General features: G+C 37.3%; 1 protein-coding gene and 1 pseudogene across 3 annotated transcripts in view; both read left to right on the top strand.

The window, feature by feature from the left end:
• BTBD8 (BTB domain containing 8) overlaps positions 1–12,249 on the top strand; it is a 96,373-nt gene that overhangs the window by 37,243 nt on the left and 46,881 nt on the right. The gene's annotated exons all lie outside the window — the stretch shown is intronic.
• LOC111096396 lies at positions 287–1,038 on the top strand (annotated as a pseudogene).

Raw genomic sequence — 12,249 nt, 5'->3', positions numbered from 1 at the left:
ATGAATAAATAAATAAAATCTTAAAAAAAAAAAAAGTGCAGGGTGAAGCGCCAAGTGCTGGTGTAGAAGCTATAGCAAATTAAAAAAAAAAAAAAGCTATAGCAAATTATACAGAAGATCTAGCTAAGATAATTCATGTAGGTGGCTACACTCAACTACAGATTTTCACAGATTTTATTCTTTTGGAAGAAGATGTAATCATATTTGCAAATGATATATTTGGTAATGGGTTAGTATCCAAAATCTATGTAGAACTTATCAAATTCAACTCCCAAACAACAAATAATCTAGTTAAGAAATGGACAGAAGACATGAATAGGCATTTTCCCAAAGACATACAGATAGCTAACAGACACATGAAAAGATGCTCAACACATGACCGAGGCGGAGCAGCAGCAGCTCATTGACAACCACTTCCTCTTTGATAAGCCCATGTCACCCCTGCTCCTGGCCTCGGGCATGGCCTGCGACTGGCCAGATGCCTGTGGCATCTGGCACAATGACAATAAGACCTTCCTGGTGTGGATCAACGAGGAAGACCACCTGCAGGTCATCTCCATGCAGAAAGGGGGCAACATGAAGGAGGTGTTCGCTCGGTTCTGCAACGACCTCACCCAGATTGAAACACTTTTCAAGTCGAAGAATTATGAATTCATGTGGAACCCTCACCTGGGCTACATCCTCACCTCCCCATCCAACTTGGGCACAGGCCTGCGGGCAGGTGTGCACATCAAGCTGCCCCTCCTGGGCAAGCATGAGAAGTTCCTGGAGGTGCTCAAGCGGCTGCGGCTTCAGAAATGAGGCACAGGTGGTGTGGACACAGCTGCTGTGGGTGGTGTCTTTGATGTCTCCAACGCAGACCGCCTGGGCTTCTCAGAGGTGGAGCTGGTACAGATGGTGGTGGATGGTGTGAAGCTGCTCAGTGAGATGGAGCAGCATCTGCCACCACCACCAGCCCCACTGCTTCCTAACTTATTGCCCGGGCAGTGCCCGCCATGCATCCCTCTGTTGTTCGCCACTTGGCAGCTGAGCCCTTAGCCTCCCTGTAGAGACTTCTGTCACCCTTGGTAGAGTTTATTTTTGTGACGGCTAAGATGTTGCTGATGCTGAAATAAACTAGGGTTTCAGCCTGCTACTACCAGTCAAAAAAAATAAAAAATAAAAAAAAATAAAAAGAAGATGTTCAACATCATTCATCATCAGGAAAATACAAATCAAGTACAATGATATATTACCTCACACCTGTCAGAACGGCTAAAATTAACAATGCAGGAAACAACAGTTGTTGGTGAAGATTTGGACAAAGGAGAACCCTCTTACCTTGTTGGTGGGAATGCAAACTGGTGTAGCCACTCTGGAAAACTGTATGGAGGTTCCTCAGAAAGTTAAAAATAGTACTACCCTATGATCCAGCAATCATACTAATAGATATTTATCCAAAGGATACAAAAATACAGATTCAAGGGGGCACATGCACCCCAGTGTTTAGCAGTAGTATCAACAATAGCCAAATTTTATGGAAAGAGCCCAAATATCCAGCAACTGATGAATAAAGAAGATGTGATATATATATATATATATATATATATATATATATATATATATATACACACACACACACATATACACACACACACACACAATGGAATATTACTCAGCCATCAAAAAGAATGAAAGCTTGCCATTTGCAATGATGTGGATGGAGCTAGAGTGTATTGTGCTAAGCAAAATAAGTCAAAAAAAGAATTACTGTATGATTTTACTCATGTGGAATTTAAGAAATGAAACAAGTGAACATGGAGTGGGGGGGAGAGAGAGGCAAACCAGAAAACAGGCTTTTTTTTTAATTACAGAGAAAAAACTGAGGATTACTAGGAGGGAGGTGGGCAGGGGATTATACACAGACAAAACTTAATTCCTGTCATTTCTGGAGTTCTTTTTCTCATAACTCCCTCCTCCATTGTATTGTGCCCCATAAATTCCATCTGACTTATCCTCCTGAAGCTCCTATATTAGTCTTCTCAACTCAGGAAGACAACCAGGCTCTTCTTGTGTTTGTTCTCCCTATGCCATGATCTACAATTTGTTTCCAGGAAGAAAAGTATCATAACTATAGGACTTACCTAATTAGTTTTCCCTCTTTTAGGAATCAGTCCTATACTACCTTTTTTTTTTTCCAGTGTCATATTTTATTCACTTTTCTACTTGTTAATGTAGAAAAGTTACCTTTCAAAAGTGGAAGCAGAATCCCTAATATTTTTAAAAAGGTTTTATTTATTTATTCATGAGAGACACAGAGAGAGAGAGGCAGAGATATAGGCAGAGGGAGGAGAAGCAGGCTTCATGCAGTGAGCCCGATGTGGGACTCAATCCCAGGACTCCAGGATCATGCCCTGAGCCAAAAGGCTGTCATCCAACCATTGAGCCATCCAGGCATCCCTAATTTTTTTTTAAGACTTTATTTATTTATTTATTTATTTATTTATTTATTCATTCATTCATTCATTCATTCATGAGAGACACAGAACGAGAGGCAGAGACACAGGCAGATTGAGAAGCAGGCTCCATGCAAGGAGCCCGATGTGGTACTCGAACCTGAGCCAGAGGCAGATGCTCAACCACCCAGGCATCCCTTTAATTTTTTTCTTAATATCCTTTATTTTTTAGGACAGAAAAACTGGGAAGAGTACAGAGAATTCTCATATGCCCTCACGCAGTTCCCATATTATCAACATCTTTTATATACATTTAGTGTAGTACATTTGGTACAATTAACCAACATTGAGACCTTATTAACTAAAGTCCATAGTTTATTCAGAATTCTTTAGTTTTTGCCTAATATTTTTTTTCCCCAGGGTCACATCCAGGATGCCACATTACATTTAATGGTCGTGTCTCTTTAGGCTTCTCTTAGCTGTAACAGTTTCATAGACTTTACTTGTTTTTGATGACTTGGACAGTTTGAGCTCTGGGTAAGTATTTTGTAGAAATATTCCTCAATTGGAGTTTATCTGATTTTTAAAAAGATTTTATTTATTTATTCATGAGAGACAGAGAGAGAGAGAGAGGCAGAGACGCAGACAGAGGGAAAAGCAGGCTCCCTGTAGGGAGCCTGATGTGGGACTTGATCCCAGGACCCTGTGATCACAACCTGAGCCGAGGGCAGACGCTCAACCACTGAGCCACCCAGGTGTCCCTATCTGAATTTTTTCACCATTAAATAGGTTATAGGTTTTGGTGAGGAAGTTCAAAAGGATAAAGTGTCATTTCTTATTATATCATTTCATGGGTACATGTAATGGTAGTGACTTATTACTGTTGATGTTAACCTTGATCACCTGGCTAAGGTAGTTTTTTGATTTTGCACTGTAAAGTTATTCTCATCACCATCCCCAATCTCCCATTTGCACACTATACTCTCTGGAAAGAACTGTATATAGCCCACACTTAAGGGATGGGAGTTAGGGCTCACCTTCTTGAGGGAATAGTATGTATCTAAATTATTTGGAATTCTTTTGCTCAAGAAATTTGCATCTTTTCCCCATTTATTTATTCAGTCATTTCTATATATCAGTATATACAGAAATTCAGGAGTGATTCAGCAGATCTTATGATAAAGGACAGATCAGAGTGGACAAACAGAAACTAAGCTGCAGAGCACTGAGCAGAGGCTTTTGATGAAAAAGGAAAAGTCTTGCACATTGAACTATAATGATATGGACAGTACAGGATAACCAGAGGTGGAGCCAGGGCCTCACCACTATGGAAGAGTATCTACTGAGGCTGCAGACTGGCCCAGGAGTGGCATCATGCTGTTGGGATGGCCATCCTCAGTAAGCTTCTCCTTGAAACACAACTGCAGCTGTATTCTGCATCACTGGAAATGGCAATATTATATTAACTCTGTTGGTCTATGGAAAAAAAATTTATTTTGTACTTTGACTTACATTTTGTACTTTGGTTTGTAATTTGGCTTATTCTTTACTTTGGCTTATTTATTTTATTGCTGAAACTGTTCCAGCTTTAGCTACAGGAGCTCTTTCAATGTGTTCTTATATCCCTTTAACAACCCCCACATCATTGTGTGTATGTGTAGCATTTCCTTACTTTTTGACACTAAAAGTACTCTAAGCTCATCTGTCCTAGAATCAACCATTTCTCTAATGATCCCTGGTTCTTTTATTCTAATGGAATTAGAAACTAGTATCTGGATACTGGGTGTGCTTGTTGCTGTTTTCTTTTAGGTCCTCTCAGCCGACAGAGCAAAGAAATATATGTGTTATATTCACCGGCATATATGCACGTATCTATAAATATTTCTATATGAATCCATCTTTATATTAAGCTAAGTATAAATTCATATTGATGTCTCCAATACTAATCTGTCACCACATAGATCATCCTAGTCTACTCCCTTACTTTTTGTAATCTTCTATAACAGTGACAAGCTTGGCTTTCATATTCCAATATCTAGTACTTAATTGTTCAATTCTCTCTCTCTCTCTCTCTCTCTCTCTCTATATATATATATATATATATATACATATATATATATATACAGACACACATGCACACACACACATATAATGGTTTTAGAATTGTTAATCTCAGGGACACCTGGGTGGCTCAGTGGATTGAGCATCTGCCTTTGGCTCAGGTCGTGATCCCGGAGTCTTGGGCTGGAGTCCCACATCCGGCTCACTGCAGGGAGTCTGCTTCTCCCTCTACCTATGTCTCTGCCTCTTTCTTTGTGCCTCTCATGAATAAATAAGTAAAATCTTAAAAAAAAAAAAAACAGAATTGTTAATCTCTATTTTATGAGAAACAGCTTCACCAACTGGCATACAGTGTTTGTATTTGGTTCCTTTGTCTTTATTCTTGTAGTCTGTACTCATTTCCAAAGTTATTTAGGCCAGGACCTTCCTTCTCCACTCCCTTCAGTGAGGTTATTTCATACATGTGTAATGCAATTAGATTCTTTTGTCACAGACTGCATTTCATCCCAGGGTCCCCTGACCTCCTCCAAAATATTTTGTCTTTACATACCTTAAAGTTCACTTGTGCTTAAAGTTTTTTGGGTTTTTATAAATGGATATTGTCCTACATCTACCATTGCAGTTATCATACAGAATAGTTTCACCTAAAACTTTCCTGTGATTGATGCCCTCCCCAAATTTCTGGCAATTTTCAAAATTGTCTTCACAGTTTTGGCTTTTCCAGAATGTCATATAATACAATCATACAGTATGTAGCCTTTTCAGACTAGTTTCTTTTGCTTAGAAATATGCATTTAAGATTCATCCATGTTTTTGTGTGGCTTGAGAGCTAATTCTTTTTTTTATCACTGAATAATGTCTGTTGTTAAGACTATACCACAGTTTATTGATTCACCTGTTGAGGGACATTATAGTTGCCTTAGACTTGATGATTTTATTTTATTTTATTTTTGACTTTTTTTTATTTTTAAGATTTTATTTATTTATTCATTAGAGACACAGAGAGAAAAAGAGAGGCAGAGACACAGGCAAAGGGAGAAGCAGGCTCCATGCAGGGAGCCTGATGTGGGACTCGATCCCGGGACTCCAGGATCATGCCCTGGGCCAAAGGTAGGCGCCAAACTACTCAGCCACCCAGGGATCCCTGTTGTAAACATTTGTATGCAAGTTTTTTGTGGACGTAATTTTCAGATCAGCTGGTTAAATAGGATATGATTATCAGATCATCTGATAAGATTATGTTCAACTTGGTAAGAAACTGCCAAACTATCTTTCAAAGTGGCTGTACCACTTGCATTCCTTCCTTCCTTCCTTCCTCCCTCCCTCCCTCCCTCCCTCCCTCCCTCCCTCCCTCCCTCCCTCCCTCCCTCCCTCCCTCCCTCCCTTCCTTCCTTCCTTCCTTCCTTCCTTCCTTCCTTCCTTCCTTCCTTCCTTCCTTCCTGTTTGTATATGAGAGAGAGAGAGAGAGAGATTGAGAAAGCAAGCATACCCATGAGCTGGGAGGGCAGAGGGAGAGAGAGAAAAGAATCTTAAGCCAACTTTACTCCCAGTGCGAAGCCTGATGTGTGGGGCTCGATCTCACAACCCTGAGATCATGACCTGACCTGAGCTGAAATAAAGAATCAGTAACTCAACTGACTGAGCCCCCCAGGCACCCCCTACTTGCATTTCTACTAGCAGTGAGTGAGAGTTCCTTTTGGTTCTCATCCTCATCAGTAATTGATACTGTCAGTTTTCTGGATTTCAGTCATTCTAATAGATGTGTACTTATATCTCATTTTACTTTACTTTTTTTTTTTTTTTTTAGTTTTTAAAAGAAATTTAAGTAGGTTCCACACCCAACATGGAGCTCAAACTCACAACTCTGAGATCAAGAGTCATATGATCTACCAACCAAGGTAGCCAGGCGCCCTCATTTTACTTTTTATTTCCCTAATGCCAGAGGATCTTTGTTTTTTAGTTCTTTTTTTAAATTTTATTTATTTATGAGAGACACACAGAGAGAGGCAGAGACATAGGCAGAGGGAGAAGCAGACTCCCCGCTGGAAGCCAGATGCAGGACTTGATACCAGGGTCCTGGGATCACACCCTGAGCCAAAGGCAGACACTCAACCACTGAATCACCCTCGCGCCCCAATGCCAGAAGATCTTGAGGATCTTTTCATACAATCAGTTGCCATCTGTATATCACTGGGAGTTTTTTGTTCATATCTTTTGCTCATTTTTCAAGTGGGCTGTTTGTTGTCTAATATTGGGTTTTAAGAGTTCTTTCATATTTTGGATAGAAATCCTGTATCTGAAATGTGATTTGCAAATACTTTCTCCCTGAGCCTTGTCTTTTCATTCTCTTAACAATGTCTTCTACAGAGGAAAAGTTTTAAATTTTTTTGAGTTAAAATTGACATGTTGTATTTGTTTCAGATGTTAACAACCATTCAATATTTGTATACATGGTGAAGTGATCACCACACGAAGTCTATTTACCATCCGTCACCATGCAAAGTTACAAAAATTTTTTTTTTCCTTGTGATAAGAACTTTTAAGATTTACTTTTCTGGCAACTTTCAAATATATAATAAAATATTACTGACTAGTTTCCATGCTTAAGTTTTTAAGTTTAATAGAATCCAACTTACCAGTTTTTTCTTCTATGGATTGTACTTTGATATTGTATCTATATTCTTCACCAAACCCAAGATCCTATGTTGGTGTTTTCTTCTAGAGGTGTAGGGTTTTATATTTTATATTTAGATCTCTGATCAATTTTGAGTTAATTTTTGTGTAAGTTAAAGATCTGTATCTAGGTTTACTTTTTTGTATGTGGGTGTCTGATTGTTCCAGCACTATTTATTGAAAAGACTCTCCTTTCTCCATTGGTGTTTTCGTCAAAACTCTGTTAACTATATTTGTGTAGCTCTATTTCTGGCCTCTGATCTGTGTTGATTCTGTCTTGAGTACTGTTACTGTACAGTTACTCTTGAAATCAGGTAGTCTGAATCCTCCAACTTTGTTCTTCTTTTCCAGTATTGTTATGGCTATTTTTGGTTCTTTGCATTTCCATATAAATTTTAGAATCACTTTGTCAATACCTACAAAATAACTTTCTGAGATTTTGATTGGAATTGCCTAAATTTTTAATTTTTAAAATCATAAATTGGTGTTGAATTTTGTCAACTGCTTCTCTATATCTATTTTAATGACCACAACTTTTTAATTTTGTTAATGTGCTAAATTATATTGCTTGATTTTGAAATATTAAAGCAATCTTGTATTCCTACAATAATTTCAACTTGATTGTGATGTTTTATTCAATGTATTTATTGCTGGATTCAGTTTGCTAATATTTTGTTGAATATATATTTGCATCTATATTTCTCTTTTTTTTTTAATTTTATTTATTCATGAGAGACACACAGAGAGAGAGAGAGAGAGAGAGAGAGAGAGAGAGGCACAGACACAGAGAAGCAGGCTCTATTCCATGCAGGGAGCCCGATGTGGAACTCCATCCCGGGTCTCCAGGACCACACCCGGGACTATGAAGGTGGCGCTAAGCCACTGAGCCACCCGGGCTGCCCTGCATCTATATTTCTGAGAGAAATTTTTAGGTTTAGGTCTCAAGGTTATGTTAACTTATAAAATGAGTTGGAAAGTATTTTTTCTTGTTCTTTTTTTCTATTTATTATTTTAATAAAACTTTGAGTAAGATTAATTTTATATCTTCCTTAAAAGTTTATTTGACTTTACTGGGGAAGCCATCTTGGCCTGTAATTTTCTATATTAAGTTTTATTTTTATTCTGCTTTTTACAATTAAGTTTATTATATTTAGAATTCACATATAATCAAATTCAGAGAGTTAAAAGTCTAATTTGATGAGTTTTTTAAACTAAAAAATGTTTAAAGATTTTATTTATTTATTGGAGAGAGAGAGTGAGGGAAACAGCATGAGTGGGAGCGTGGGAGGAGAGTAGCAGAGGGAGAAGGAGAAGTAGACTCCCCACTGAGCAGAGTCCTGGATGTGGGGCTCCATCCCAAGACTCTGGGATCATGACCTGAGCCAAAGGCAGATGCCCAGCCAACTGAGCATGTAGTTATATGAGCATGATATATGGTTATCATACAGGGTTACATTAATTTCAGATGTACAATATAATGATTCAACAATTCTGTACATTACTCAGTACTCATCATGATAAGTGTACTCTTAATCCCCCTTAGCTACTTCACTCATCTCCTCCCCTCCCCCCCTCCTCCCCTCTGGTAGTCATCTGTTCTCTCTAAGAGTTAAGGGTCTACTTTTTGGTTTGTGGCTTTTTTCTTTCTTTTGTTCCTTAAATGCTACATATGAGTAGAATTATACGGTATTTGTCTTTCTCCAACTGTCTTATTTCACTTAGCATTACACTGTCTGGCTCCATCCATGTTGTTGCAAATGGCAAGATGTCATTCCTTTTATATATATAACATATATATAAAAACACATACTTCTTTATCCAATCATCTATCAGTGAAAACTTGGGCTTCTGCCATAATTTGGCTATTGTAGATAATACTACTGTAAACATTGGGTGTGTATATCTCTTTGAATTAGTATTTCTGTATTCTTTTTGTAAATACCTACTAGAGTAATTGCTTTAATATTGTAGTTTAGTAGGGTTGTAGGGTAGTTTTTTTTTTAACTTTTTTAGGAAACTCCATACTGTTTTCCACAGTGGCTGTACCAGCTTGCATTCCCACCAACAGTACACAAGGTTCTTTTTCTGCATATCCTCACTGACACTTGTTGTTTCTCATGTTTTTTATTTTAGCCATTCTGACAGGTGTGAAGTGATATCTCATGTGGTTTTGATTTGTATTTTCCTGATGATGAGTGCTGTTGAGCATCTTTTCATGTGTCTTTTAGCTATCTATATGTCTTCTTTGTAGAAATGTCTGTTCATATCTTCTGTTCACTTTTAATGTGGATTATTTGCTCTTTTGGTGTTGTGTAAGTTCTTTATATATTTTGGGTACTGTTTATTGGATATATCATTTACAAATATCTACTCCCATTCTGTAGGCTGTCTTTCAGTTTTGTTGATTATTTCCTTTGTTGTGCACAAGTTTTTATCTTGATGTAGTCTCAATAGTTTTTTACTTTTGTTTCCCCTGCCTCAGGAGACATACCTAGGAAAATGTTGCTATGGCCAATGTCAGAATAATTAACCACCTGTGCTCTCTCCAGGGTTTTTGTGGTTTCAAGTCTCACATTTAGGTCCTTAATCCATTTTGAGTTTATTTTTGTGTATGGTGTGAGACAGTGGTCCAGTTTCATTCTTTTGCCTGTAGCTGTCCCATTTCCCCAAACCATTTGTTAAAGAAACTGTCTTTTTCCCATTGCATATTCTTGCCTCCCTTGTTGAAAATTAATCTTTGTCCAGATTACTTATGGGTTTATTTCTGGGTTCTCTATTCTGTTCCATTGATCTATGTGTCTGTTTTTGCCAGTACCATACTGTTTTGATTACTATAGCTTTATAGAATATCTTGAAATCTGGGATTGTGATACCCCCTATTTTGTTCTTCTTTTGCAGAATTGCTTTGTCTATTTGGGATCTTTTGTAATTCCGTATACATTTAAGATTATTTGTTCAAATTTCATGAAAAATGCTCTTGGTGTTTTGATAGGGACTGCATTAAATCTATAGTTTGCTTTGGGTAGTATAGATATTTTAACAATTTTTGTCCTTCCAATTCATGAGCATGGTGCATCTTTCCATTTGTTTGTGTTTTCTTCATGTTCCGTGTTTATAATTTTCAGAGTACAGGTCTTTCATATCCTTGGTTAGGTTTATTCCTAGATATTTTATTATTTTTGCTATAATTATAAATGGGATTGTTTTCTTAATTTCTCTTTCTTATATTTCATTAGTAGTGTATAGGAATACAGTGGATTTATATATATTAACTTTATGTCCTGTGACCTTATTGAATTCATTTATCAGTTCTAGTAGGTTTTTGGTGGGCTCTTTAGGGTTTACTATATGTAGTATGTCATCTGCAAATAGTGACAGTTTTACTTATTCCTCATCAGTATGGATGCCTTTTATTTATTTTTTCTTGTCTGATTGCTATGGCTAGGACTTATAGTACTATGTTGAATAAAAGTGGTGAGAGTGGACATCCTTTTCTTGTTTCTGGTGTTAGGGAAAAGGTCTCTGTTTTTCACCATTGAGCATGATAGTAGCTGTGTTTTTTATATATGGCCCTTATGTTGAGATATGTTCCCTCTAAACTTACTGTGTTGAGGGTTTTTATCATAAGTGAATGTTGTACTTTGTCAAATGCTTTTTCTGTATCTGTTGAAATGATTTTATGGTTTTTATCCTTTTTCATGTTGGTGTGATATATCGCTTTGATTGACTTGCAGTTACTGAACCACCCTTGCATTTGCATCTCGGTAATAAATCCCACTTGATCATGGTGAATGGTTTTTAATTTTTTTTTAATTTTTATTTTTTTTAATTTTATTTATTTATTCATGAGAGACACACACAGAGAGAGAGAGAGGCAGAGACACAGGCAGAGGGAGAAGCAGGCTCCATCCAGGGAGCCTGACGTGGGACTCGATCCTGGGTCTCCAGGATCACGCCCTGGGCTGCAGGCGGCGCTAAACCACTGAGCCACCCGGGCTGCCCGGTGAATGGTTTTTTAAAAATATATTATTTGATCTGGTTTGCTAATTGTTAAGGATTTTTCAGATCTGTGTTCATCAGAGATACTGGAAATTGCCTCAGTGGAAAAAGTTACCTAAAATACTTGGATGAGCTCTTTTGTCTTCTCTCTTAGAATTTGTTTCAAAATCTACCATGATGGTATCTTCCTGATGCCTTCAAATCAATCTTGCTTAAAAAAAACTATATTTATATATTTATGTATATGGCTGTATTTATATGTATCTCCCTTTTTTTCTTAACTATTTTTAAAAAGATTTATTTATTTATTCATGAGAGACACAGGCAGAGGGAGAAGCAGGCTTCTCACAGGGAGCCTGATGTGGGACTCGATTCCAGATCCTGGTATCATGCCCTAAGCTAAAGGCATACGCCCAACCACTGAGCCACCCAGGCATCCCTTTCTTAGCTATTTTGAAGAATGTTGGTCTGAGATAACCCAGTAAGGCATTGCCAGAAGTGTATTTTTCTTCTCCTTGTCCCTCTCCATTCTTCTATACCATCCACTAGAATATAATATTGTTTTGTGTATCTCATTTACTGCTGTATTCATAGCACTTAGAATAGTGCCTAGCACAAAACAGAAGTCAATAGACATTTGTTGAATTAAAGAGTGAATGGACATTTTATGTGAGAATATAGAATAGAAATTCAAAAGAAAATATCTTTCTTGTCGTTTCTCCCATCTAAGATATGGGTGTTCTTTAGCATAATTAGGGGAGTTCTGAACTTGAACTCAGGACCTTTATAGTTTTAGTGCCTTTCTTGTTGCTACTCTCTTAAAATGTTAAATAACATCTTTGGTTCTTTATTTCTCCATTTGCAAATGATTTATTACTCTCTTATTCATGAAAATAGTTTCAATCATTGAAGGTAAAGAGTTTTCAAGGGGAAAAAATAAAAACATTAGAATTAACGTTTTAATTAAGTGATCAAAATATTTAAGTATAATCGGTTGCATGGATTGTTCAGTTGGTTAAGTGTAGAATTCAATTTCAGCTCAGGTCATGATCTCAGAATTGTGAGATCAAGCCCAATGTGA

The sequence above is a fragment of the Canis lupus genome, chromosome 6, assembly GCF_011100685.1.
Source record: "Canis lupus familiaris isolate Mischka breed German Shepherd chromosome 6, alternate assembly UU_Cfam_GSD_1.0, whole genome shotgun sequence".
NCBI lineage: Eukaryota > Metazoa > Chordata > Mammalia > Carnivora > Canidae > Canis > Canis lupus.
The sequence above is the reverse complement of the archived record's forward strand: the minus strand, read 5'-3'. Positions and strand labels throughout refer to the sequence as shown.